We start from the raw sequence: 27,769 nt of genomic DNA, 5'->3' as shown, positions 1-27,769 counted from the left end.
CTGGAGCTGATTCAAAACTTTTCCAAAGCAGGTAGTGTCCCCTCACTATCAGCAGTGATGGTAGCCAGCAGCTAGCGTGTCTTTGGAACCCTTATCAGCACTGTAGCAATACCAGTGAGGGGCTCAGGCAGCTGTTATGGGGGTGGGCCACTGACAGAGGGACAAGCTAAGCAGTGAATTTTTTAAGGAAACCACAGGGCTTTCAGGATGTTCATTGTGTTCTTCCTTATTTGGAATTCTGTTTATATTGCTAACATTAGCATAGGTTTTCCTTAATGAATACTTCCCAGCTAAAAGATGGTGAGAGATGGATTATGTGAATCTTTTTAATATTAGTTCATTAAATTAAAATAGTTCTGACTTGCAATGAGGCCTTTTCCTTTTGATGTTATGCTCAGGTTTGCAGATAATGTCCATGACAAGATGGATGTCTTGGACATCCTGCAAAGATGATCTTTTTAATCAAAGTAAGTTAGAGTTAGCACTCTTGTGTAATAATTTCAGAGTTTTTCTGTTGGTGGTATAAAACTAAACATAAAAATGTAGCTATTCAATAATGTGGATCCATGCATTTAGTTGAAACATTTTCTTCCCTCAAACTTGGTGACCCTACTGCCAAAAATATATATATCTTGCTTTTCATCCCATTTTTTCAAAATATAAGTGTTAAGTTAGGTTTTTTTCCCATTTTCTTACAGATGATTGGGGGAAGGGAGACTCTTTCAAAATCCCCTATGCAAAACTACTAAAGGGAAAACATCACCACATTCTTGATGATTGTATTTACTAAATCACTCCCAAATTAGACGCTTCAGAAACAACATGCTACACAAGTAGCAAATATTCAATTCATGCATTGCCTAGAGGCTTTGGACTGCATTACCCTACATATCTATCACAGGAACAATAGAATAAAATGATTCTGCCAGGTTAGAGAAATCAAACCCACTCAGCCACACTCTTCACAAGGAATATCTGGATAACCAAGGCTTGATGCAAATATTTGTTACTAGCCATTATGACAAGCTGGGGACATTCCATGATCTTATTAGTATCTAGTCATTCACAGTTTGCTTCTTCTGTATCAAAACATGCACACAGATAATAGGAATAAATTGTTTATTTCCCATGTTACTAGGCAATTATAAATATTTCAGCAAGAGGGTTATACTGTGCCAAGGTTAGAATCTAATAGAATAATTCAAGATGCAAATGCCATTGTCTGGTAGGCTAATGCTGATGTTCCCAAATAGTCCCCATCTGATTGGCTTTTAGAGAAAAGACTTAAAACAGAATAGAGTATGCAGTAGCTTTTAAAAAGCTGCTAGCCTCTCACATCACTTCTGTAGGATCTCCTTTGTTTTCTTCTCTGGACAGTGTTCATAGTAAAACATGCTATATACAGCACATAGCTATTAACAGATGGGAACTATTTTATTTCGACTCTAGAATATTTTAAACACAAAAATTAAGAGTTACCAAGCAACTTGTTTATCTTACCACTTTTATTAAATAATATTTTTGGAGAATTCTGCCTAATTTAGCATTGTAGGCAGTTTTCCACTATTGTTTGTCATAATTTATTTAATGGTTTGCAATAGCGAATATGTAGAAATTTATTAACAGGTTATATAGTCTCTGAAAAATAAAAATACAGCTACAGAATCATGGAACTAGAATGCACTTGAGGACTTACTGAGGCCAGCCATCTCACTCTACAGGTGAAAGAACATGTACCAGTGAAATGAAACAATCTGGCCTGAATTGAAGGAAATCTTTCGCAGTAGAGCCAAGACCAGCACTAAGGTCACATAACACACTGATTGGTGTAGTGCTCTTTATATGATATTACACTTTTACCTTTTTCTTTCTGGACCTTTTTTTTTTTTTTTGGCAGGAAGAGGAATGAGAACAGGCCATCTAAGAAGTGTACCTATCCCTTTTGCATTCTGTTGTGTCATTCATAATCCTATATCCCTATGGAAACATGTAACACTTCTATGTTCCACAATCATTGCTTTCATCCCCTACGCTTTGCGTGACGTTTTCTTCAGTGTTCTTTCTATTTCAGAGAAGACAAAAAGAGTCATTAAAATGCTGTGGTTCTTTTTCTGGGATACACAAGAACTATTTAAGATATTTCAACAGAAGAACATTCCTTCAACTTCAAAAACATGGAGGAGATAGAGAAGATAGCATATCCTTCTCATCAGCAGTCACTGAGATTTACCTGTGGGAAGAAAATCAGGAGTAGAGTTTTCCAGAAGGCCTAGGCTATCTTGTGATTAAACTTCACAAACTAACTTCACAAACTACCTATCTATTAAAAAGTCCTGTACCTCTTTTGATAGAAAGAAGTCCATAAGAGATGTAGAAAAAAGCAAATCCTCCTCTTGGGCAGCAGTTTAGGAAACAAAATAAAATAGGGAATCAGGCCAGTTGTCCTAAATCTTAAATATAAGAAGGATGGACAGAAACAAATTGTACATCTGTATCAATTTAGTATTCAATGAGGCATTAATTAATAACTAACACTCACATGTATTGGTTTAGTTGGAGTTCGTGTGTGTGGTGGTAGTAAATATCTCCTGAGTGCATCTTTGAATTTACAAAAGTTCAAAGCTATTCTAAGAAAGCTAAAGCACTTTTATTTCTTTCCAAAATATTATTCTGAAATATGAAGGAAGCAAATAGTTCACTCATTGTACAATCATCAAAATGAAGAGAAGTCCAGTTAGCTGATGAAGATTGTTCAGCTCAATACTGATAGATCCCAGATGAGAATACAACATTTTGGAACTCATCCCTTAAAGAGATGGCATCCAAAAATTTAAAATATTAATTAAAATATTCCAGACTTTGAGATTCATATTTTATGCATTTTTACATGGTTTGTTTCTTAGCGTAATACTTTTTCTGGGTATATCAGTATTTATACATGCGCACACACACATACACACACACAGACACACATGCTATTTTATATGTAAATACAATTGTTAGTTGATATAATAAGATTTAAGAGCTAAAATGTTATAGGACTTTAGCCTCTTTTCCCCCTAAAAAAGAAAAAGAGAGATTCTAGACTAAAGGCAAAAATAGTAAAAAAAAAAAAAAAAAAAAAAGGCTACTAAGAAGCACTCAGAAAATGAACATGAGGCCACTATATTTAACATTTCCCTTTGGAGTGGCAAAAATATTTTAGTAGGGTTATTTCTTCATTTCCAGTGGCATACAAGGGTTGGGACACCCAATCTTTAGTGTGCAATAAAATGAAATGGCAATTTTCCAAGAGCTGTGAGACTGCTGCTAATTAGCACATTAATTTATATAAATAAAATTCTCTTTGCTGTTCCCCAGTGTTCTGCCTGAGAAATGCAACAAGATGAATGAACATGACAAATCAAAGTGAAATTTATAGGCTTAAAAAAAAAAAAGATACAGAAATAATCCCTTGACCTTATTTCAACTTTTCTGACCCTACTTCATCAGTGCCATTTTTCCACAGAGCCCCTAAATGTGCACTCCCCATGCTGCCAGACGTAAATTCTAAAGACAAGTTCACAAAGAAGGTACACCTATCTCTTTACTTCTCAAGCTGGACTCCTGGCTAAAGGAGCCATGATCAGAACTCAAGAAAATGACTTTCATTTATTCTTACATTAACTTTTAAGTCTTTGTCATGTACATTTTCTTAGCAAATATATACAATTTTTCCTGTTTTTAAAACTGTTTTCCTTACTTACAAAATATTTTAATCATTTTTAGTTTTAAATAATTTTATAGTTCATCCGATTTTTATTTTACTTTTTTTTTATTTTTTTTATTTTTTTTTATTTTTTTTATTTTTTTTAAAGATTTTATTTATTTGACAGAGAGAGACACAGCAAGAGAGGGAACACAAGCCGGGGGAGTGGGAGAGGGAGAAGCAGGCTTCCCGCGGAGCAGAGAGCCTGATGTGGGGCTCGATCCCAGGACCTTGGGATCATGACCTGAGCCGAAGGCAGACGCTTAACGACTGAGCCACCCAGGCGCCCCATTTCATCCAATTTTTAAAAAAATGAATATTGTCTCAATGTTAAGTCAATATCTCAAAAGAAATTGCTAGTTTAATAAAAATTTAAAAAGCAAGATCCTAATTTCCAGGAAATAGTTTACTAAATTTATGTTTTCTTCTAACTCTGTTATTCTGAAAATAAATTTAATGTAATAAGTACTTTCAAATATGTGCATATGTTACACTCTTATTTTTACATAGATACATACATATATACATAGATCTGGCTATAACCTCTTTGGCAGAATACTGCCTGCAAAGCCATAAGTGGTAGCCCTGGTTATAATCCATAACGAAGTAGTAAAATCAATTTTATGAAAAATAGAACAGGACAGAAAAAAGAGAATGCATTTCATATAGTAAAGATAAGTACTGTTTTGTGAGACACATTTATCAGTTATGTGTATGTCTCTGAGTGTATATATTGTGATGTATTATGTATTTCTTACAGGGAATCATGTTCATAACAGTTGGGAAGATCTTCCAATAAAACAGCATATAAAAAGTATAGAAAAAATAGAACCTAGACTCTGAAATGCATTCCTTAATTTATATGTTCAATAAATATCACTAGTACAACAGTGAACAAGACAAAGTCTGTGGAATCATGGAACTTATGTTACAGTGAAAAATCAGAAAATAAACAAGTAAACAAAATGTATACATGGTATAATCTCTAATGATAAGTGCCATGAAGGAAAGAAAGGAAGATAAGAGGATTAGAGAATGAAACCAGGGATAGGATGGGGGCTATAGCAATACACCTGTTAAAGGTCACTGAGGAGGTAACATCTGATCCGGAAACTGAATGGTGTGAGGAAGAGCATTTTAGCCAAGGGCACAACAAACGCAAAGTCCCTGAGGTAAGAACAAGATCAGCATGTACTGAGGAACTGCAAGAAAATCAGTACAATTGGACTGGGATGATCAAGGCAGGGAGTGGTTGAAATGACCAGAGACAGTGAGGGAGAGCCAGTTGCAAATTATGTGGGACCCTGTCAACTTTACAAAGAACTATGGATTTCATCCTAAATATGATGGTAAAACTGCTTGGAGAACTATGGAATGATTTCTATTTCTAAAAAAGCTCTCCAGGTACTATGTAAAGAATAGACTATGGTGAAAATGTTAGAGTTGAAAAAAAGAGAGGGAGGGAGGGAGAGATGGAGAGAGGGAGGGAGGGAGGTAGAGAGAGAGAGAGAGAGAAAGAGACAGAGACAGGGAGACTTGTATGAAGCCAAGACTAGGTGACAATAGCTTGGTGTAGGCCGGAATAACAGAAGGATGAGAAATGGTTAGAGTCATGATACATTTTTCCCAGCATGACCTGCTGATGGAGTAAGTTATGAGTATTAGAGGAAAGAGACATATCAAGGATGATTTTTTTATTTTTGGCCTAACAGTTCTGTAAATGGTGCCGGGCTCTCTTACTGATGCATGGAAGGCTTGAGGAGAGAGGGTGGGGGGTGGATGATTGGGTAATTAGGCACTTACACTTTTTTTCTGATTAATATATTACCATTATTATAGCATTCCAAAAAGTATCAAATAAGAAATTGCTAGGATCTAGGCCCTGCACTAAGTGCTAGGAATATAAAGTCAAAACAAAACCATTGTTTATGTAAAGAAAAATAAAACAAAACTAAAAATTGTAGTATGGTATAATTGGTACTACAAGTGCATGAAAAGGATATTTGAGCAGCAGAGAGTAAAGAATCTATATTAGTTTGAGGGATTATTAACTATTTCCAATAAAGATGAAGCTGGAGCTGTGTTTCAAAAGATGAGTGGAAATTAACAAGAAAAACAACTGGCATGAGAGATGGAGGGAGAGTGGAGGCATTTAGTAGAGCATGGGTAACTGCATAGAGAAATTAAACACATTTATTTGGGAAACTAGAAGCTCCCTGGATGAAGGGTCTATGTTGCGTACTGGCAAATGATATTGCTAACATGATAGGCAGGGACAAGATCATAAAAGGTCTTGTCTAGCAAGCTAGGAGTTTGATTCTTACTGAAATCTGTAAAAAGACACTACGGGTTTTAAATCAGAGGGAATAACATGATTAGATAAATTAGATGGAGACCAGGCCACCATTGAAAAATGCAATAAGGATGCTGTTGCAATAATCAAAAATAGAAATGGTGAGATGGTAAAACAAGGCACTGATAGCAAAGATTGGAAAAAGAGAGATTAAGTTTCCCCTCAGGTAAGGAAAGTAAGCAATTCAAGGTGAGTGCTCTATGAGAGAAGTAGATGATACACATCAGTCGGTATTGAGAGTGCAAGCAGATTACACTTTCGATCCATTTTGTGGCTGGCCAGGAAATATTAAAAGAAGTCCATTCATAACACTTAATCACATACCTTGCCTAGCCCTAGATTTCTCTAACTTGGATTTGTCCTATGTTGTCAACCTCTTACACTCTGGGCTCCTAGACTAGGTCCTGATTTTTACCATAATAAACTCCCTGATCTTTATTTTTAATTTGATCTGTACACTTCCTTTTGCTCCATTACAAGTAGTGTATGGTAGAGTCAAGAGCAGTGGCAGAGGAAAGAACAGTGGTGTAGACCCCACAACTGGTGCAGGATCAGCCACCAACTAGCTATATGACCTTCAACAAGTTTCGACCTTTCCAGTATAGAAGAGTTTTCATGACAGGGCTATTTGTCATTGTGAGAAATCTGAAACATTCAGAATGCCCAAATATTCAGAATGCCCAATATGTGATTGATTAAATATAAATTTTTGAAAAATCATAAAATACAATACTGCATTAAAAGTCATGCTTTTAGAATATTTAATAATATAGAAAATGTGCATGATATAGTCCTACATAAATAGAAAGCAGTTTATAAAATTGCATATTTTGTTTTAAACTACAAATAAATGGATATATATTATAGAAAAAAGTTGAAAAGATATATAACAAAATGACATTAATGCTTATATCTATGAACCGTGACTATGGGTAATTTTTATTTTCCTCTGAGATTTTTCTGTATTTTTTTGTATTTTCTATAACAAAAATGGCTAATTTTATAATCATGAAAAGAGAAATTAAAATGATCTATGGTTTTTCTCATCCTGAAGAACAATTCAAATATAATATAGATCTGATTAGGGTAAATTCAGCAGCAAGTATCAGAAAACTCAATTAACAGTGTCTTAAAGAGACTTCCACTTCCACTTTGGTTAAAGACAGTTACAGGGTAATGTCCTTCCATCCTAACAATGAGAATAACTCAGATAACCTATACAGTCATAACTGTGTGTGTATGTGTGTGTTTTTTTAATCATCACAGACCTGAGGATGCAAAGAAACCTAAATAACTGAAACCTAGAGGGTGACAAACTCTTCCCACAACCACTTTCATTCTTGGAGGAGCAGTGAGGGAAGAAGGACAAAAGTAAAGAGAAATCACTGCGATGTTTAGAAACTTTAAGGCCAATATGGACAGGCATGACAGGTTAGAATTCAGGAGGCAGCAGCCACATGCAGAATCTATACCCACCTACCAACACTTTGCCATAGGCCTTTCCTGAGTACTCACATAGAAGACTGGGTAGAGCCAAGAGCCTGAGGAATGTTGAGGGCAGGGTCAGCATATCCCCTCAGAGCATGAATCAATGGCTGCCATTGCTGGGGGAGAGCAGAAGAGCTGAGAGAGACCACTTCCGGATGACCAGGCAGGCAGGGCCAGCCAAAACCGGGGGCAGAGCCAAAGAACTGAGGAAAAATTCCTCAAGGGAATTCAGGCCTTCCCCAAATCTACCCCTTTAGCCCTCTAAACCTGAGTACATGGCAGCAGCAGGGGGTGAGGGGACAGTGTCCTAAAGCACCAAAACCTGGGCTCAACACTGGAGAGCTGAGGATACAAACAATAATCCAACCAAGTGGCAGCCTGCTGGGAACATGATGAGATGTCCCATGGCTTAAAAGCTGGTGGTAGACTATAAAGCACAAGAGTTATAAGAGTCTCCCAGTGCTTAGATTTCTAGTCCTGCTGAAGGAAATGTCTTGATCTCGATCTCCAATCATTTGAAGCCAGTGGAGATTTGGATCAAACTATAGTGAGAACAGTTTCAGGTCATCTATAGATTAGGTTGACTCAACCCCTCACCCTAGAGGCTGGAGAGAAAAATGAGTCTGCTCTCTTCTGAGTTTTACTATTATTTACTTACTAGTCTTTACTATTTTTTTAAATATAATTCCTTACATACAATAAAAAAGATGACACATATAAAGAAGCAAAAAAATATGACCCATCAATAGAAGTAGATCCAGAAATGGAATAGATATTAGAATTATCAGACAAGGACTTTTAAATAATTATGATGAATGTGTTAAATGAAAAGGGAAAAGCGGATAATATAAGTAAACAGAAAGGAAACTTCATCAGAGCCATGGAAATCATTTTTAAAAAGAGCCAAATGGAAAAAGTAGAAATAAAGGGGATATCAGAAATCAGGGTTCATTTGGTATTATAAGCATATGGAACACAGAATAGAAAGAATAAGTGAACTCGAAGACAATTTCAACAGAAATAATACAAACTGAAACACAGAGGGAAAAAAAATAGAACAGAGCATCTGAGGTCTGGGAGAAAACAACAAACAATATAATATATGAATAACTGAAGTTGCAGAAGGAGAGAAGAGAGAACAAGAGCTAGGAAGAATAGTTAAGAGATAAAGACAAGAGTTTGCTGAAGGTGGTAAAATGCATCCACCATAATCCACAATGAATATATCCACCTAGAAATCCCAACCAAGTAGAATAAATACCAAGAAAACCACACCTAGACACTTTATAATGCAACTACTAAAAGCCAACGATTAAAAAAAAAAAAATTAAGGAACATACTCAGAAAAGAAAATGTCTTACCACACATCATAAAATGTCTGGAAATGGAGTAGTTCCAGAATTGACTAGTTGGGCATCTAACCCAGGACAAGAACCCATATTCTTCCCATTTTTCCTTTTTGTCTTATTTAGCAAAGCGTCTGTTCCTTCTGTGATCAAAGATGTTTACAGGAGCACCAGGAAGCAAATCACTGCACACATCCAAATGCCAAAATAGAGAGAGGGTCTCATTCTTATATCCGCTCTTAAGAAACTTCCCATAAACTTCCTGGAACACTAGCTCTTCCAGCTAGAGTGGTACCACATGCTCATTCCTAAACTAATCACCAGCAAAGAAGAAATAATTGATTGGCTTAGACTAATTAGTATTGACTCTTGAAGCCTCTCCAAAACTATGCAGTCCTTCACACCTTTGCCAGAAACAGACTTCTTTTAGCAAAGAAGTAAAGGCAAGGTACAATTGTTGGATAGAAAACCAGACATGGCATTTAATAAAATGAAATTTTACAAGTGCAACAGGAAACCAAGGATGAACATAATCTTAAATCTTACAATTATATTAATAATGATTTCACTACACCTTTGAATTGTTCCTGTCACAATTTGATTCTTTTTATATTCTTACATTTCATTCTACAATCTCTACTGGGTGTGGGAGATACTGAAGAGGCATTGTTTCTGTTCTCAGAGTTTGCTTTGTAGCATCAAAGGGTAGACGTAAAACAAATGAATGTCATTGGAAGGCATGATAGCAGAGCAAGGATCTGACTTCAGCAACTCACTAAGTTACCTTGAACAAATTACCTAAACTCTCTAAGCTTTAGGATCTGCATCAGTAAGAGGAGCTGATATGTATCATTCTCATATAATTATGGTGAATTTTAAATTGATGATTCATAAAGTGATTAGCAAAAGTATTCAATAAACATTAGCTATTATTATTGTTTATCAATGTGTTTATAAAGTTCAGTAGGTGTACACAAAAACAATAGTTGAGAAAGTCAACACTGAAACGGTAAATCTTAAATATATATGGATACATGAGCTGTTCAACTATTTGTAGAAAAGACTAGGATAGCAATCAAAGGCATTTCTAGAAGAATAACCAGTTTGGGAAAAAAGATACAGAAGCATGAAAAGTGAGGGAGTAGGGATCCAGGAAAAGCAAATAAACCTCAGTGTAAGCTCTGTGAATAGACTCTAGGGCTAGGGGATGAAGCTGTGAAAGAACACTTACGTGAGGCATGGAACCTCATGTATGACATGATTATGGTGTCAGACTATTCTGTAGGCAATAGGGAATCATTAAAGAATTTTTTTAAAGGTAGTAATAATGGCTACCATTTGCAAATATCATTATGGCAACAGTGTGTTCAGATGAACACTGAGAAAGGGAGAGACCAGGGAGATAAGAGTGTCTGTGCCAGAGGCAATATGACATATAGGAGACGTGCAGTAATCTACTTGAGAAATCACGTGGCCTAAACTATGACCGTTAGGAAAAGCTGGAGGAGAAGGAGAGGGTATGAGACTTGTTACAGAAAAGTTTGATTCTCAGGAGACAGGTCAGTTTGAACACTAGAAGCTTGAAGTTTATGATTAAAAATTGAAAGGCAGTGGAATGACTTTCAGTTACAGATAGTAACATAAAAATAATAGTAGATAAAGTATTGAGAAGTAGATATTCTATAAAATGTTTGGATTGTGAGAATGAACATTTGAAAAAATACTATTTGTGGCCAGTAGGTACTATTAAGCTACTTAAAACCAGCCTGAATGTTTAAGTAAGATAAATATTTCTTTTCAGAAGAACAGGACAATTTTGTTTATTAACTTAATTAGGAAGTCTTTTCTTAAAAAAAAAAAAAAAGGAGAAGTTTACATTAAAGCTCAATCCATTTCTGGTTGAGCTGTTACAAATGATAAATTAGCAGATTGTAAGGTAATGAGATTTAAAAATATCTAGTCTAATCTCTGTTGCTTAAATTTAAATTTCTCTCATATTTGTTTCCCTTTGGAGATAAAATAAAACTGCTTTAACCTTATATTTAGGATGTGGTTCTAATGGAGAGCACACCTAAGTGTCTTCTGGATTTACCACTCAAATTATAAATAAATTAGCATTTCCTCTTGGACAAAATCTCTTTCCCCATTAATCCTAGTGTTTTGACAATACCCTGAATCCCTCTTTCAAGTCTTTTCCAATCATTTTGGAGCAGTCTGTCAGGGTTATTCATTAATCCTCACTCTATATAAAGCAAAGCAGTCATAGGCTTTATTCCCATTTCACAGATAATTTATTTATTTAGGCAAAATTCTCTAACACATAATGCCATTCAAAAGTAATTTTTATACAAAACTTATTACATGCATTCTTGGCTGTCAATTATAAAAGTGGAAAACTTTTCTGCTTTCTATGCTTTTCTGCAACTCAGTTAAAAACACTTGAGGCTATAACCTGAAATTCAGTACATTGTTGGTGATTTTGTTACATTTATCAAGAACAGAGCAACCCCATATTACAATTTCTATGATATTGTAATAGTACAGTGTGCTTTATCGAAGAACTATATTCTAGTGACAGTTTAGGCTTTAAGAATCTAAGGAGTATCAAAGAGAGTGGGGTCCAGTCTAGCAGACATTTAAAGTAGCAGGCTCTAATCTCAGCTCTGATACTCGTTGTACTTCTTTGGGCAGTTCATTGAGAGCCGTCTGCACCCATCTGTACATCTTTAAATTGGAGATCATGGTCCCTGGATCTACTTCATTCAAAGGCTGTGTGAATGGATGCAATCATTTGTCTCCAGAAAAGGAGTGAAAGAAAACCACCTCCTATTTTATAACCATGATGCAGAGGACTCCTCTACTGTAGATATTTATACTGGTTTTTAATAACAAGTAAGAAGTAATTTCTAAATCTCAACTTTTTACACCTTACAACTCCAGTTCATTGGATTAAGTGGTTTCTGATCCTTGCAAAATGCTTAGGTAGCAACAGAAATTTCTTTCAGCTGCTACCATTTCCCCTTTGTGTTCATATACAGCAAAACTAATGCTATCCATTAGGGGTGAAGTAATTAAGTGTGTCTGCTAGATACTCTGATCTAAGGCACAAATAAACTCCAAGTTACTTCCCTATGCCAATTGCAATCTTTTACAATGCCTTCTCAACTCCATCAGAAAGACGACTCTACTATACAAAAACAACTATAGAAAACACCAAAATAATGATGTGGAGGTGGGATTACTTGTGTTAAACACCATTATAACAACCAAATCGAAATTAAAATCAAACTACAAGTGAAATATACATATTTACATAGTTTACAAATTGTGACCTAACTTTGGAGTTTTGGTAGGAGCTCTTAGTTATTTCAAGATTCTGCTCTTTACATTCTGATCTGAGAACGGGCTTATACTGTAGGCACTAAAGAGCTTCCACCCAGGCTGCAACATGAGCCCAGTGTCTGTCTACTAGAACTTATATTGGAAGTTTAAAATTCTGGTTGTTACCCAGGCTACGAATCCACAGATACCTTTATTTGAAGGACACTTAATAGCTTATTAATTTACAATCTGCTTTGCTTTCATCTGTGAACATTGCATCTTCCTTCATTCAGGCTGGACCCCAGGAGCCTGGCACGTTGTTCATACAAGAGAGTAAATTCCCATTTGGCCAATGCAAAGCTGCCCTTGGAATCCACATCTCTGGCCACAGTTGTGTTTATGCTTAGTATCTGGTTTCAGTTATCTTGTTTGGTGCCATTTTGGACTGTGATCTGTTTGTTGCACTTACGAAGTTTCCCATTACGGAATGGTGAACAGGGCCACGAAAAGGTGGCATAATGAGGTGAGGCTCAGCACTTCCTAGCCCTATGGCCCTCAATTACTACACTTTGCTTGCCAACTATTTCTTGGCATCTAATTTAATTTGGGGACTTGACTAAGCATTTAATTGAACTTGGAGAACTCCTTTCAAATATTTATACCCACTTTCTCTTTCTCCTCCTGCCGTATCATCAATAATTCTGTACCACATTTTAGATCAGTTCCACTTTCATTTTTTCCAAAATGCTTGCCATTCCTCTTTTTCTATTAAATATATTGCTCACACCCCAAATCCTAATAAGGCTTCATTTTTTAAAAAAATAGTTTGTCCTCCTTTTCTTCTAAACCTTTTCCTGCCTCATTTCAGCAGAAGAATTCTATACTTTCTCTGTCCATTTTATCCAACTTGTATCTCACCCCTATGATAGGTTTCCTATAAAAACAGGCAGCACAAAGGAAAGAACAATGGATTCCTTATGCTGGTCGCAGCCACATAAATTTCAATATTCTTGTCTCTGATCAAGACTCTACCCACTCAGTTCTGTTACTCTAAGTTACATTTAATGTGTTCTTGAATTTCATCAACATCTACAATGTCATGACAATTTTTACTCCTTTTCTCAATCTATCAGTGTTCTCCTGGTTTTATGTCCTTCTGCAATTAGCATTGGCCTCATAGGTCATCATGTTACTTAGCCTTTTGTTGGTGCCTCTGAGCCCATATCGGTGCTGGAACAATCCAATCATTATCCCTTCTTCACTCTGATACAAATACACACAGGGAGAGTAGAAGTCAGTACCTCAATGCACATACAGTTTCCAGCTTCCTTTGGAATTGCAACGTTATCCATCTATATTTTCTTCACCCCCTCCTCTTTTACTTCTCTCATTGTTCCCACCAACCTTTTCCAGACATTATTCAAAGTCCTGAAATCACAGAACCAATTCTTCCAATCCCACTTTTAGCTGGGAATTTTCCCTACTAAATCCTTATGTTAATAATTGATAAATAATGATTTTATTCACAACACCTGTAGTATTTTGAAAAACATAGTGCCAGTGCAAACATTAGCAAACCAAATGAATATAATAGGCAGTGCAGGAATAAATGCAATAATATATAAGAAAATATTCAAATTCATAGGGAAATAGATCATTCAGTAATGATATTGGAACAACTGGTTAGCCATTTGGAAAAAAATATATATAAAATGAGATCTCTTCCTCATTTCTTCCACCTAACAATAATAACAGGAATATAAATAGTAATAATTCTTTTGCATCAATGCAGTCATGAATTTACTCATAGAAAGTGACTGAAATATTTATAAACAGGCTTTAGGAAAACCCTACTAACCATGTCATAAAACTGCAAACAAAAATTAAAATGTGGACAGATTGATTATATCAAAATTCTGTTTTGAAAAATAAGACAAACATAAAACAAAGAAAACACAAAACCAAGATGGCACAAGTATGTTATTGCAGCATTATTTGTAATAATGAGGAATTAAGAACAGTTTATATATTGACCTATATGGGACTAATTAAATAAATTACAGTATATACCTATTGTGAAATACTATACTAAAATTAAAACTGAAGTTAGAGTATATATGAAATTGGAAGACAGCCACAACGTATTATTGTTAATGAAACAAAAGGAGGGTAGAATACAGTATTAAAATATTAAATCAGTATGTATGTATGTATGTATATGTATCTATGAAGATATATATGTGAATTTCTATAATAGGAGGGTTGAAAGAACTTGGATTACTGAGTTCATATAATATCTCACCCTCTACTTTTAACATGTTTTATGTGACAGGCTGTATTCTGGGCAATTAAAAATACTATTTTAAACCAATTTATAGGCTAGGAACAGCCTCAGAAAGTGTGAGCAACTTGCCTTTAAATAAGAAGGTAAGGCAGTGATAACACCAGAACCCTGGATTCTTACCCTTAGTCCAGTAGTTGGTCCACCACATGATAGCTGATTCTAAAGAGAAGATAATCATTTCAGTCCAACCAGTTATTTTCTATCTCCACTAAAGCAAAGAAAGAAAATAAATGAGATTAATCTACTAGTGTAGATGCTATAAAAATTCTTTCTTTTTTTTTCTTTCTTAGTATAAAGAAACTGATAGTGAAGTACTAAAATAGGTACCAAGTAAAGTACCTTCCACTGATTTATCTGCAGCCTTGCCAAGGAGTTAACACTGCTAGTGTGCTTCCTGACACTGACATTTGTTGCTTTAATATAGGTGTATAAGATGGATGGAGCATAGCCTAGGACGTATGAAACAGGCAACATCTACCTCAGTTATTTGAGAACAGCTACGGAAAAGATGCTTCTTCCCTACCTTGTGATTCAATTCCATGAATCTCACCTCAGCCTCCTGTTCCCCAAAAGATAAGCTTGATTCATACAGGGGATCTAGGTAGAGGGGGAGAAACATGGAGGTGGGAGGGGGTGCTCTGCTTACATCCAAAATGGAGAGGAAAAGCAGGATCACTCATTAGTCTTTATCCAGATGACTCCTCTTTTAAGAAAGAGGTAGCTTACTAAGAGTTTTACTTCACAGTCAGAAGCTTCATTAGGAAAAAAGGGGAATTGACACAAAATCTAGAACCGTTGAATTAAATCCAAATATTACAGGTGTCACAATTACAAGATTCAAAATAAACCCAAAATGGTGAAGGGGGAAAGAACTTATTATTTATTAAAAACTCACTGTGTTGTATGCAACTAGGTCCTTTATACACATTTTCTGACATATTCATCCTCACGAAAGAGTTTACATGACCTGAAACCCATGTAGGTAAGAAGCCAGCTTGAAATATCTGAGAACAAAAATTACCAAACACAAAACTATCTACCTATATTTCATTAGTTATTTCTCAGGTGATTATATAGAAAATCTCTGGCAAAGATATGGTATCTGGGTCAACCTTCTCATCTCCATGATATTTCATTCTGTTAAGTAATGACACGGATTCTCCTATTTCTGATAAAAGTCTTTATTCGTGTTTGCTATTTTTCTTCAACTGAAGTGGTGTACAGCTTCAAATTAAAGTAGATAAATGGCACTTTTATATTATAGTTCAGGTAAACAGCGAAAGTCAGAAGAAGGTAAATGCAGCAGTTCCATTGGGCATAGATTCTCCTAGCATGGAAATCGGCTGTGTTATTTTGCAGACTGTGATAACTTCAGTGCAGCTCTGCTAGCCAGGGATGCTGTTCAGAAAGTCTCTCTACAACACATTTTATATTATTGCAGTTGGTCTACTAAAGCAACATGCTTACTTTTTAGTAGATGATGTTTGGAATACAAGTACATGATAAGTGATATAGCCAAGAGTTGAGGTTAAAGTTACCATTGCAGATGCTTAAATCAATTCTTTGAATAAATTGATTATCAGTTGTTTAAAAAAATATGTATGCAAGGATCTCCAGAGCCTGGTCTTTCTTCAGATTTGACAACTGGTTTTAATGTATGTGTTAGAAAACTATGGAAACTATTGTACTGGTTATGGATACTTGGATTAATAGATTTAAATCTTTCAGATTAAACATCAAGTGCGTACTGTCACAGTATTGTAAATATAAAATTCAACATATGTTTTGACCATCTAAGCTGGAATTATCTGCAGAAGAAAGAGAACATGAAGGACATTCATAAGGATAAATTCCTAAAATTGCAATATAGAGATACACACACATATATATATTTATATATACACAAAGTATGTTTGTGTATATATATATGTTGTTGTCAAACTATCAGTTTAACAGTTCTCTAATTTCCTTATTTCTATCTTTTTTTCTTCTAGTTAGTGTGGGATCGTCTATAGTTCACACTAACTGTGTGTAATGAAATATGAAGACATTTCTTACTGCACTGTTAACTTGGGTCATTTCTTTTAAGAAATTGAGGGACAACATATGCTTGTCTAAGCATGTGATGCAAATTATTGGCATAAAAGGATTTTTAACATGTAGGTAGTGTAAAACATGTCATAGTGACAATTCTTACATTCAGTGTTCATTTATACCGACAATTACCATGGTTATAATGCCTTTCTACATATAGCCATTTTATATGCATGTTGAAAAGCAAGGCATGAACATGTACCTGCAAGATATTGGAATTAGATCCTCAACACTTTATCTTCAAGTTGGGGCTTGGACTCCGTAATTTTCTTCTGTTTATAAAATTGCATACATGAGGATACCCCAGCAAGGTGAGTTTGTCTATTCAGAATGTTCGAAGTGGAAATATGTTAACATAGAAAGAATTTTCCCTCGGCTCATTTTAGACTCAGTCACATGGTCAGAGGCTGGAATTTATACCAGACATTCTCAGAAATCTTCTAGTAGCCATATTATTGCTTTCTTCAAAGGACAACTGCACATTGCCTATTTTCTAGCTGCCTTTGCAACACTGTTCTGCTCACGACACACAATCCCCATTTTTAAGATGTACTTTACTAAACAAGTTTTATGTTATAAAGCAGGACAATATGAATACCATCTATGCAATCTGCTATTCTGCATTGTCAGATATGTCTTTTAAAGGAAAACTCTATAGCAATCAATCACGTGACACAGTAGGTTCTCTCTCTCTCTCTTTATAAAGAAAAGAATACCATATTTCATCTATGAAGGAGGCAATATAAAATGCTACTAAAATATCAGTATGATTTTTTAGTCATTTGCAAATGCACAATTTCCCACATTTGCTAAAATAAGGTCTCAGAATAAATGCTTGTCAGTTTGAACAATTGTGTGGGGATGGGACAGATGGGCAGCTGTTTTTTTAATCCCAGATTTTGTTCTTTTACTTTAAATAATGTTGAAAATGTTTTTTTTAATTGTGAAAAAATAAACATAGGCTGCTTTTAAAAAAGAAAATAAAGTGATAGATATTGAACTATAATGAAAAATAGTTCTTATGATGTGGATTAAACATCTCTCGCTCTTTTAACAGAAAACAATAGATTTCACTGGCTGTATTGTGTTGATACTGATCATTATTTATACTACAATTGCTATGACCAACTGTCTTTTTAGTTTTATAGGAATAGACAAAAGTTCCGATTAAGTCAAATTTGGATGATCAACAGGGCATCATAATTTCACTGTTAGTGCTTATGGATTTTTCTGACAATTTAATCCCAAATGTGAACTCCTTTCTTAGCTGTACAATGCAACATGAATTAATCTAAACTAAAACTATTTTTAAAACCCTTTTGTTCATATAAAAAACACATAAGAATGCCTCTATTTTTAAATCAGCATTTCTTTCTTCTATCATAATTACTTCCTCATATTATGAAAGAATAAAGATTTAACTAATGCCCTAACTAAATTGGCCGAAGATTATAAATAATGACTTTTCACTAGGTACAAATCTTCTGTAATTAGAAAGGGAGGCAAATAATCTGTAATGAATGAACTGTATTTAATATGTAAGTACTGAATATTGAACACAGATGTCTCTATACTAGTGCTCAAGTGAAAAAAAAAAAAAAAAGAAACAAAAAACTACATTTATCTCCTTTCCTGGGCAGAAATTCCATGTTCCAGAAAGGTAAAACACTCAAGTCGGAAAAGTACTGCCCCCGCCCCCCACAAAAAAAAGAGTAATTTTAATTAGCTGAAGACCAAAATGCCTTTAAAAGAAAGATTTTAAATGGCAAAATGGTCATTATCCCATTACGTTATGTGAGATTATTCCAGATAATATAGCTGACCAGAAACTATTTCTGTATCCTACTCAAAAATCTGAATTTTTTTGACCTTCAATTAAGTAAAAATCATCTCATTGGTCAGTGCCATACCATGCAGCAATGCTGATGTGGGATAATTTTATGTAGGAAATATAGTTCTATTGAATGCTTTTAATGGATTGAATCTGTTAATATAACAGTGGTTGATTAAAGAACCTATTTTAATATCTTAACTTTAAACAGACTACAATGCTTTATAACTCTAAATTGTTAGAATCCATTTTTAATTTCTTTAAAACTGATAAGCCTCCCTGCCCTTCCTTAATTTCAAATTTAATTAAATCCACAACAGAACCACACTGAAGAGAAAGGCCAGTTTTATTTACATAACATAACAATAGTAATAACAATAAGTGAGTTGCACTAAACCAACATCAGTCTTAACCACAAAATATTATTCTTGACCCCTTCAAAGAGCAGCCTTTTTTCCTACCCAGCCAGGAATAACATTCAATTTTGTATTAAAATAACTACTGCGACAGAACTCACAAATGAACAAATATATTTTTGGAAGTAAATCAGCACATTCAACATCACAATCATCACTACTATTTTTTTTTCATAAACTGAGTAATCTTCCATCTTAGCCCACAACATCAGCAGTGCTTAAATTTTATGTTTTTTAGATATTATAAAAATTACATATTAAGCTCTTAGGATGGGCAATGAGGAAATTAAGGTGCAGATTACAAAAACCTGGGGCATCAGTAGGTGAAGGGGGCAAGATCAGAGAATGCAAGTGGTAGAATCAGGGTTTTCAAGCAGTTCCTTCCCTCTCAGGTTATATTCAGACTGGAGGCCTGCCTCCGGCAGAGTCAAAGGAGGAGTTTGCCTGGAGCAGCTAGTCTGGAGGGAGAGCCCTACTACTTTATTAACCAACTGCCGACTGTGGTTGCCTCAGACTCAGACTAAGATCTACTCACAGCCTGAGAGCTTTCAGAGTCTTTAGATTATGATGTTCACTGACCACGAAATCATTCTATATGCTTGCAGAGTTAAGCACATATATTGGTTATTTGAGAGTCAGAATTACTGAATTTCTGAGAGGCCTCCACCAAAGCTGAAAGGCAATCCACAATGTCAGTTTAATATTAGATACTTAAAACTATGTTCTCCCAATAGTGAATTTTCTAATCAATCCCTAAGAGTACTTACTGGCCATTAATTCACCGTTTTCACTTTCACACAGCAATTCTCTTCCCATGATGCCCTTTACACACACACACACACACACACACACGCACACAAACACACATGCACACACACAACCTTCTCAGAGTAAAACCTGACCTCCTTTGTTTTGGATGGAATCCATCCTTACAAAGAGATAACATTCCTATACTAATGCTCACTCTTTCTACTTTAGTTTTTTTTTTCTTTAATTCTTATTTCTCCTTGAAATATGTTTGCATTTCCAAAACCTTGAAAATTCTTCCTCTTTGAAACCATTGCTCCACTTTAATCACTGTCCTGTTCTTTGGTATTATTTTATAGCTAAGATCCTCAAACAAGCAACCTACCTCCAGACCCCACTGCTCTCACTAGCCATCCCTTACTTCCTTAACCTCCTGTCATCTGATTTATGGACCCATCAATATTCTGACACTGCTCAATTAAATCATTTTTCTAATTGAATTGCATTTTTTTATTCGGATCCTCTTCAAATTCTCCACTACACTTTATACAGCTTATCTCATTTTTAGTTTCCATACTATCTGTTTTTTTTTTTTCTCTGTATCTCCCACCAACGGGGTTTTTTTTCTTTCTACCCCTCAATTTAGTGATTCTCTTTGTTGTCTATCTGCTGATTTTCCTCTACACTTACATATATTTTTTTACATTCAAGTGTTTTAATTATCTCCTCTATACCAAAATTCTTATCTCCTGGACATCTTACATCTTATCTCCTACTTTATCTCCTGTTCCATTCTCCAAAATTTATTATAGGACCCTTAGTTATTTACTTAAAAAAAGGACTATTCATGCTTCTACCTATATGTCAGGCAGGCATTCTTCTAGACACCGAAAATAGAGTAGTGAAAAAAATAAAAATAAAAATTACGTGTCCTCAAGCAGTATGCATGCTATTGAGGGAGAGAGATAATAAACATGGTAACAGTAAAATATTAATATCATGGAAATGAATGTTAAAGGGAAAACATAAAACAAAGAAGGAATATGTGAAATATCAGGGGTAGACTTAAAATTTTAAATAGGCTGTCAAGTATAGACTACAGGGACAAATGTAGAAGCTAATATACCATTTAAAAAGTACTGCAATAATCCAGGAGAGAGATGATAGTAACATGGACCATATATAAGAAGAAGGAACCAAGATTAATACCAAAGTTTGTGATCCAAGTGACTGGAAGAATGTAGCCCCATTAACCAATATAGAAAAGTGAGCAGAAGTTGCACACTAGCAGCAGAGTTTTAAGCACTTCAAGTGGGAGTTGTCTGAGAGATAAATGTATGTTGAATGGGCAGTTGGATATATAGGTCTGAAGTTAAGAGGAAGATCCTAGCAGCACAATACAAATTTTGTTGTCATAAACATAAAAATGGTATTTAAAACCATGAGAGGGAAAATTACATGACCTTGGAAGTGAATATAGGTAGAAAAGAAAGAAGGTGTAAGGATTAGAATTCAGGAAAATAAGGAGGAACTGGCAAAAGTAACTGAGAAGGAGTAGCCAGAGACATCAGAGAAATGATGGAATATTAAGGGAAAAAAGCAATTCTAGGAGAAGGTTATCAATTGCATTCAATGCAATGGGTAGTGCAAATATGAGAATTGGTAATCAAAATTACCAATATGAATGTCTTTGGTGACCTTGACAAAAGGAATTCCAATGGACTATGAGAGAAAAACCTGACTGCAGTAAATACAAGAGAGAATGGTAAGAAAGAAATTGGTAACAGCAGATAGAGAACTTCCTCAAGAAGTTTTGCTATAAAGGATAGAAAAACTTGGGAATATAGCTGTAGAACAAAATGGTATCAAGTGAGAGTTTTTATGATGAGTGAATTAATAGCATGCTTATATGCAAATGAGATAGAAAATATATGATGCTATTGAATATATGGAGAAATGCAGAACAGGCAAAAATGGATGGGATTTATGCACAGATGGAGACACAGCCTGGGTAGAAACATGAATGAGCACAGTAACAGGAGAGACTGTGCAATATGAGAGTATAGGTACTCTTAAGTGTGTGATACATCACTAGGAACTTAGGAAGTTCTCTTTAAAATGCTTCAGTTTTTTCGGTGAATGAGGAAACTGAGACATCAGCTGGGAGTAAGGATCAAGGATGAGATACTAGGGGTTTGAAGAAATAGAGGAAATCATGAAAAATCATCCAGGAGAGTGGAAGGGAAAATGGATGAAGAAAATGTAGTATGCTTGCATTAAGAGACTCCCTTAAAGCTATTGATAATGAATTTAAAATAAGATCAGTTATCAGAGCTGTGCATTTTCCTTTATTTTTTCTTTTCTTTTTTTTTAAAAAAAAAGATTTTATTTATTTATTTATTTGAGAGAGAGTGAGACTGAGAGAGCGAGCCTAAGCGGGCAGAGGGAGGGGCAGAGGGAGAGGGACAAGCAGACTCCCCGCTGAGCAGGGAGCCCAATGCGGGGCTCAATCCCAGAACCCCGGGATCATGACTTGTGCCAAAGTCCAATGCTTAAGCAGCTGAGACACCCAGGCGCTCCTCCCTTTGTTTTTTCAATTACATTGAACTGTACTCGTGTAGGTGCATTGCAGAAAGAAAGTTTTACTTTCTTTGAGTTACAGTTTCATCAGGAAAATATGATGAAGCAAGAGAGGCATGGGAGTCGATGATGTATGCAAGGGAGTGATTATAATGATTGGACACAAAATTTAAGGTGGGTATAGAAGAAAATGAGGGGATAGAAGACTATTAGAAAATGAGGGGAAGTATAAAGCTGGTAGGATTGAGGCTAACTAGGTCTAGGTGGGGTTGAGGAATGCTATAGTTAGGATAATAAGGGTAATGTCTCAAAAGATAGGAGTTGAGAATCAAAGAGATGGATATTTGAAATTGAGTTGATGGCAGGGTCATTGCAACTGGGGGAAAAAGGCCAAGGGAATGAGCATTGAAGTAAGGCTGAGGTAGAGAGGAAAACACCATCATTTGGGGAAAAAGAGGTCAAGGAACTGAGAAGCCATAGTGTTAGAAAGTTTATCTGTGTGGATATTGAAATCACTAAGAATTATGAAAGAAGGCATGTTAGAGAGCATGACAGTGCCCCAGGGTGATGTAGAGATGACCACTACAAAGAGTAACGTTGGTACTTTCTAATTATAAAAATTGCAAAGTGATGATGATTAGGAAAGAAGGAGGAAAAGTAAGCTGTGAGCAGGAATGATTAACAAGGAAGACACAGATCCCTTTGCAAATGTGTATTCATTCATTCAGTTGCTCAAGCACATTTTTTAGGTGTGTGGATTATGACAGGCACTATGCTAAATGTTTACATTCAGTGTCTAATTTTGACTCATGAAATAACTTTATGATGTAGGAATTATTATCTGCATTTTTATAGTTGAGCAAGCTGAGGTTAAATAATTTACTCAAGGTTATTCAGCTATTGTTTACTCTCTCTTATATTGTGTTTCTTTCATCCCAAAGTAATACCAGAGCAAGTTTCTTAACATGGAGGGATGACCACTTTGGCTGTGGCAGTGAGAAAAGCTCTGCAGACCCACTCCCTAGGGAAACAACTGATGAAAATTACACACATACAAAAAAAGCTTTAAATATCTGGAAGCTGTCCCAGGGCTTACAACAAATCAGGAAACATTTCTTCTTCAAGAAAATTTACTGAAATGGTAGATTTGTAGATTTGGAAAACAACAAAAACAAAAAAAAATAATGAGAGTCTGCGGCTCTTGAGCCATGACCTGACTCCTTTCTGTCTCCCTCTCAGCTAAGCATGACAGAAGATCTACCCTGTGCAGGTACAGCTGCAAAGATAGGAATCCCACTCCCCCACGCTCCTAGTCAAGAGTTATGATTTCTCCTTGGAAGGGGCAGGCCACCAGCATTTCCTATTTCCCCCAGCTCCATGTTATAAAAACTAAATTCCAGATGACTGCATCTAAGAGTTCAAGGGCACCCTTTCTCTACCAAGTCCCCGCTTGCAGGTCAGATGCTTTACCCCAGATACAGCCGACCAAGAATAATGTCCTTATTAATACTTCAGGTTGCTTATAATGGGGAGACTCCACATGGGGAGAGGTGTGTGGGAAAGATAAGAGGCTACTTATTCCCCTCCGTACCCCACTCATGAAACAAGGATGTCACTCTGAAGAAGTGGGCTACTCTCTCCATCCCCAGTTCCAGAACGGTGGCTCAGAGTTTGTCCTCAAGGGAAGCAGAGCGCCATAATGGAGACCGCCAGGGATCTCTCTTAAAGGAACTAAAGTTCAAGTCTAAGATTGCTCTCAAAAATAATGGAGATTTTGGTCATAAGCAATAAGAAGAGGCTAAGAACTCCATGAGATCAACAAGCAAGATGCAACATCAGCTAGTTTATAATAGAGAACCAGGGTAAGAGAAAACTAGGAAGAACTCTCCTAGAATTAGAATAAATCTTAAAGACTAGTCTCAAAACTATCCCTGTGAAGGGGCTCAAATTTATTGGCCTGTGGGGGCACTTATGTTCCAGAGTATTGTAAAAAACAGTAGCAAAATTAGCTGGCATTTAGTAGCCTAGCCCTGGGGTGACCAGAGAAAAGAAAGTCTAAGAGAGCCTGATAAAACCACTGTCATCTCAGGTGACTGTGCACATGCCCAACTTTGTACCCACTGAAGACTGATATCAGTGACTTCACACTGTGGGGAAACAGACTTTACTAAAATAGTCCAGGAAAGTCAACAAACAAATAAGCAAGCGAGCAGCAATAATAAAAAGCCCTTAAGAGGTGGGAGAGATAGTATTTTGAGTTGCTACAGAATATAACTGAAAATTATGAGATATGCAAAGAAATAGGGAAGTGTGACCTACACATGGAAACAAAAGCAAGCAATAGAAACTAATTGTGAGAGGGTCTAGTTGTCAGACTTAACAAAGACTTCAAAGCAGTCATCATAAATATGTTCAAAGAACTGAAGGAAATCACTCTTAAAGAAGTAAATGAAGGCATAATTACAAGGTCTCATCAAATAAAGAATATCAACAAAGAGAAAGAAACTTAAAAAAGAACCAAATGGAAATTCTGGAGTTGACAAGATCACTGAAACAAAAAATTCTCTAAAGAGTCTCAACAGTAGATTTAAACAGGAAAAAGAATCAATTAGCTTAAAGACTTTACCTCATAGGGCATTATGTTAAGTGAGATAAGTCAGAGAAAAACAAATACTGTGTGATCTAACTTATGTGTGGAATCTGGGGGAAAAAAATAAAAATCTCATAGACATAGAGATTAATTGCTGGTTGCCATAGGTGGGGGTCGGGAGCAGGAGAAACCGGGAAAGGTGGTCAAAAGGTACAAAGTTCCAGTTATAAAATAAGTCCTGGGAATATATTGCACAGCATGGTAACTACAGCTAATACTGTATAATGTATTTGAAAGTTGCTAAGAAAGTAGATCTTAAAAGTTTTCATCATAAGAAAAAAATTTGTTAACTATTTATAGGATGTTAATTAGACTTACTGTGGTGATAATTTCACAATATATACATATATAGAATTATTGGTATACACTTAAAAATAATACATGTCAATTATATCTCCACTTTTAAAAAAATAGCATGGCTGGGCTTGAGTGTTGGTAACTGGTAAGATAACTAAGTTAAGGGATATTTCATTGTTGGTGTGTACAGGATTTGGCATCTTAAAGAAAAAGAAGTATTAACTTATAGTTATCTAATTATAACATACAGATGCCTTTTCACAATGAAAATAATAATAAAGGAAGAAAGATCTCAAACCAGTAAGCTTTCTACCTTAAAACACTAGAAAAAGCAGAACAAATTAAACCTAAAGCAAGCAGAAGGAAAGAAATAATAAAGATTAGAGTGTGAATTAATGAAATGGAGAATAGAAATATAATAGAGAAAATCAATGAAATCAAAAAGTGGTTTTTTGAAAATATCAACAAAATTGATAAACCTTTAATTGGACTGAACAGAGGCATGAAAGAGGGGACATTACTATTGACCTTACAGAAATAAAAGGATTATAAAGTAATACTATGAATAATTACATGGCAACAAATTTGTTAACTCTGATGAAATAGAAAAATTCTTGAAAATGAAGTATTGAAGTTTACTCAAGAAGAAATAGAAAATCAGAAAGGGCCTTTAACAGGTAAAGAGATTGAATTAATATATCGGGGATCCCCAAGACCACCCTAAGGATGAATGATTCACTAGGAGGACTTTCAGGACTCAGCACATAATTGTATTCATGGCTATGAGGACACCATGGCTAATGAGAGGATGCTAAACACAATAAGCAAAGGGAAAAGGTGCATGTGGCAAAGCCCAAGGGAAACAAAGCATAAGTTTCCAAGGGTCATCTCTCACTGAAGTCATGAAGTGCATGCTTAATTCCCCCAACAAAAAGTTGTGACAACACATATGAAATGTTGATTAATGAGAGCTCACGAGAGACTCAGCATCCTGAGGCTGGTCATATAACAGCTTCTGCCTGGTACATATCAACATTACAGACTCCCAGAAGGAAAGCAGGTGTTTGGCATAAGCCACATTGTTTGTGCAAATAGGTAAGACACAGTGAGCCACTCTTATCAACTCTGGGAATGGTGGGAACCCTCCCCAAATCCAAGTGCCCAGATACCAGCCAACTGTAAGTTAACTTTCTTCTTAACAATTAGAAATTTTCTAATTTCTGCACAATTAAAAAATTTAAAGCTTTTCACAAAGCAAAGCCAAGATCCATTTTCCCCCACTGGTGAATTCCACCAAGCATTAAAAATAAATAAATAAAGCATTAACATCAAATTTTCACAAACCCTTCCAAAAAGAAGAGGAAAGAACATGTCTCAACTCATTATATAAGGCCAGTATTACTTTGACACCAAAGCCAGAAAAACACATCACAAGAACAGAAATCACCAACTAATTCTCTAGTGACTATCTATGCAAAAATTCTCCAAAAAACCCTTACATTGAGTCTTACTATTTGCAGAAGATATGTTCTATGAAGTCACTGAGAACCCTGAATTAGTGAATACTGAGCCATTGCTCATAAGAGAAATAGAGGGTTAGGTTCTCAAGAGCCTCTGGTCATAACATTTTCATCAACTGATCAATAATAGCTTTGTTTTATGTGTGTTTCTGTTTAAAGGCACTTTATTTAATATATATTGCTGACTCATTAACATTGAACTCATGGCCAACAGCACTATAACTCATGCCTGAATAAAGCTTATCTAACAAGCATTTTCTATGTAAGGCACATCACAGCCTTCTTGCACTTCAAAGCATTAGACGGCACTTGAGAACGAAAGTTGGAAGTCATTTTAAACACCAAATCATCAACAAATGGCACAAATACATGGAAAATGTGACACTAAATAGGCCACAAAAAGGATACTTGTTTAAAGTATGAAAGATGAAATAAGAAAGCAGATTATTGTCTTTTTCAACTTCAGCTTGAAATGTGCACCTTTGGGTAACAAATTTTTCACTGTTCTGTGCATGTTCACAAATGACCACAAAAGTGCCACAAATATTGATTTGGGGATTACGAGTAGATTTTAGTGAGTAAGTGAATTTGCAAATATGGAAACTGCAAATAATGAGGATTGATTGTACTAACAAAGAGATTCTAGCAACATATAAAAAGGATTCTACAACATGAGTAAGTGGGATTTATCTCAGGAATGCAAGTTGGTTTAACATCTGAAAATCAATTAATATAATACACCATATCAATGGAAAATAGGACAAAAGCCACATAATCATCTCAGTAGTTTCAGAAAAATCATTTGACAAAACCCAGTATCCATTCATGATAAAAACATTCAACACATTCAACACAACTGAAAATGGGAGAGAGTTTCCTCAACCTGATAAAAGCATTTATGAAAAGCTACCATTATACTTAATGATAAAATACTGAATTCTCCCTAAGGTTAGCAGCAAGAAAAGTATGTCCTCTCTCACTACATTTATTCAACATTGTACTGAAGTTTCTAGCCAGGTCAATTAGGCAAGAAA

General features: G+C 35.5%; 2 long non-coding RNA genes across 3 annotated transcripts in view; one reads left to right on the top strand and one right to left on the bottom strand.

Moving 5' to 3' along the window:
- LOC144381853 (uncharacterized) overlaps positions 1-27,769 on the top strand; it is a 110,602-nt gene that overhangs the window by 4,310 nt on the left and 78,523 nt on the right. The gene's annotated exons all lie outside the window — the stretch shown is intronic.
- The window catches only part of LOC118546386 (uncharacterized), a 298,565-nt gene continuing 282,017 nt past the window's right edge, over positions 11,222-27,769 (bottom strand). For both annotated transcript variants that reach the window (XR_013447871.1, XR_013447872.1), the window contains exons 4-5: positions 14,721-14,808; positions 11,222-13,519 (exon numbers count right to left, since the gene is read on the bottom strand). This is a non-coding gene — a long non-coding RNA (uncharacterized LOC118546386). The remainder of the gene's footprint in view (positions 13,520-14,720; positions 14,809-27,769) is intronic.

Source organism: Halichoerus grypus, chromosome 5, assembly GCF_964656455.1.
Source record: "Halichoerus grypus chromosome 5, mHalGry1.hap1.1, whole genome shotgun sequence".
In the NCBI taxonomy this organism is placed as follows: Eukaryota; Metazoa; Chordata; class Mammalia; order Carnivora; family Phocidae; genus Halichoerus; species Halichoerus grypus.
This window is presented reverse-complemented; position numbering and strand designations above follow the sequence as displayed.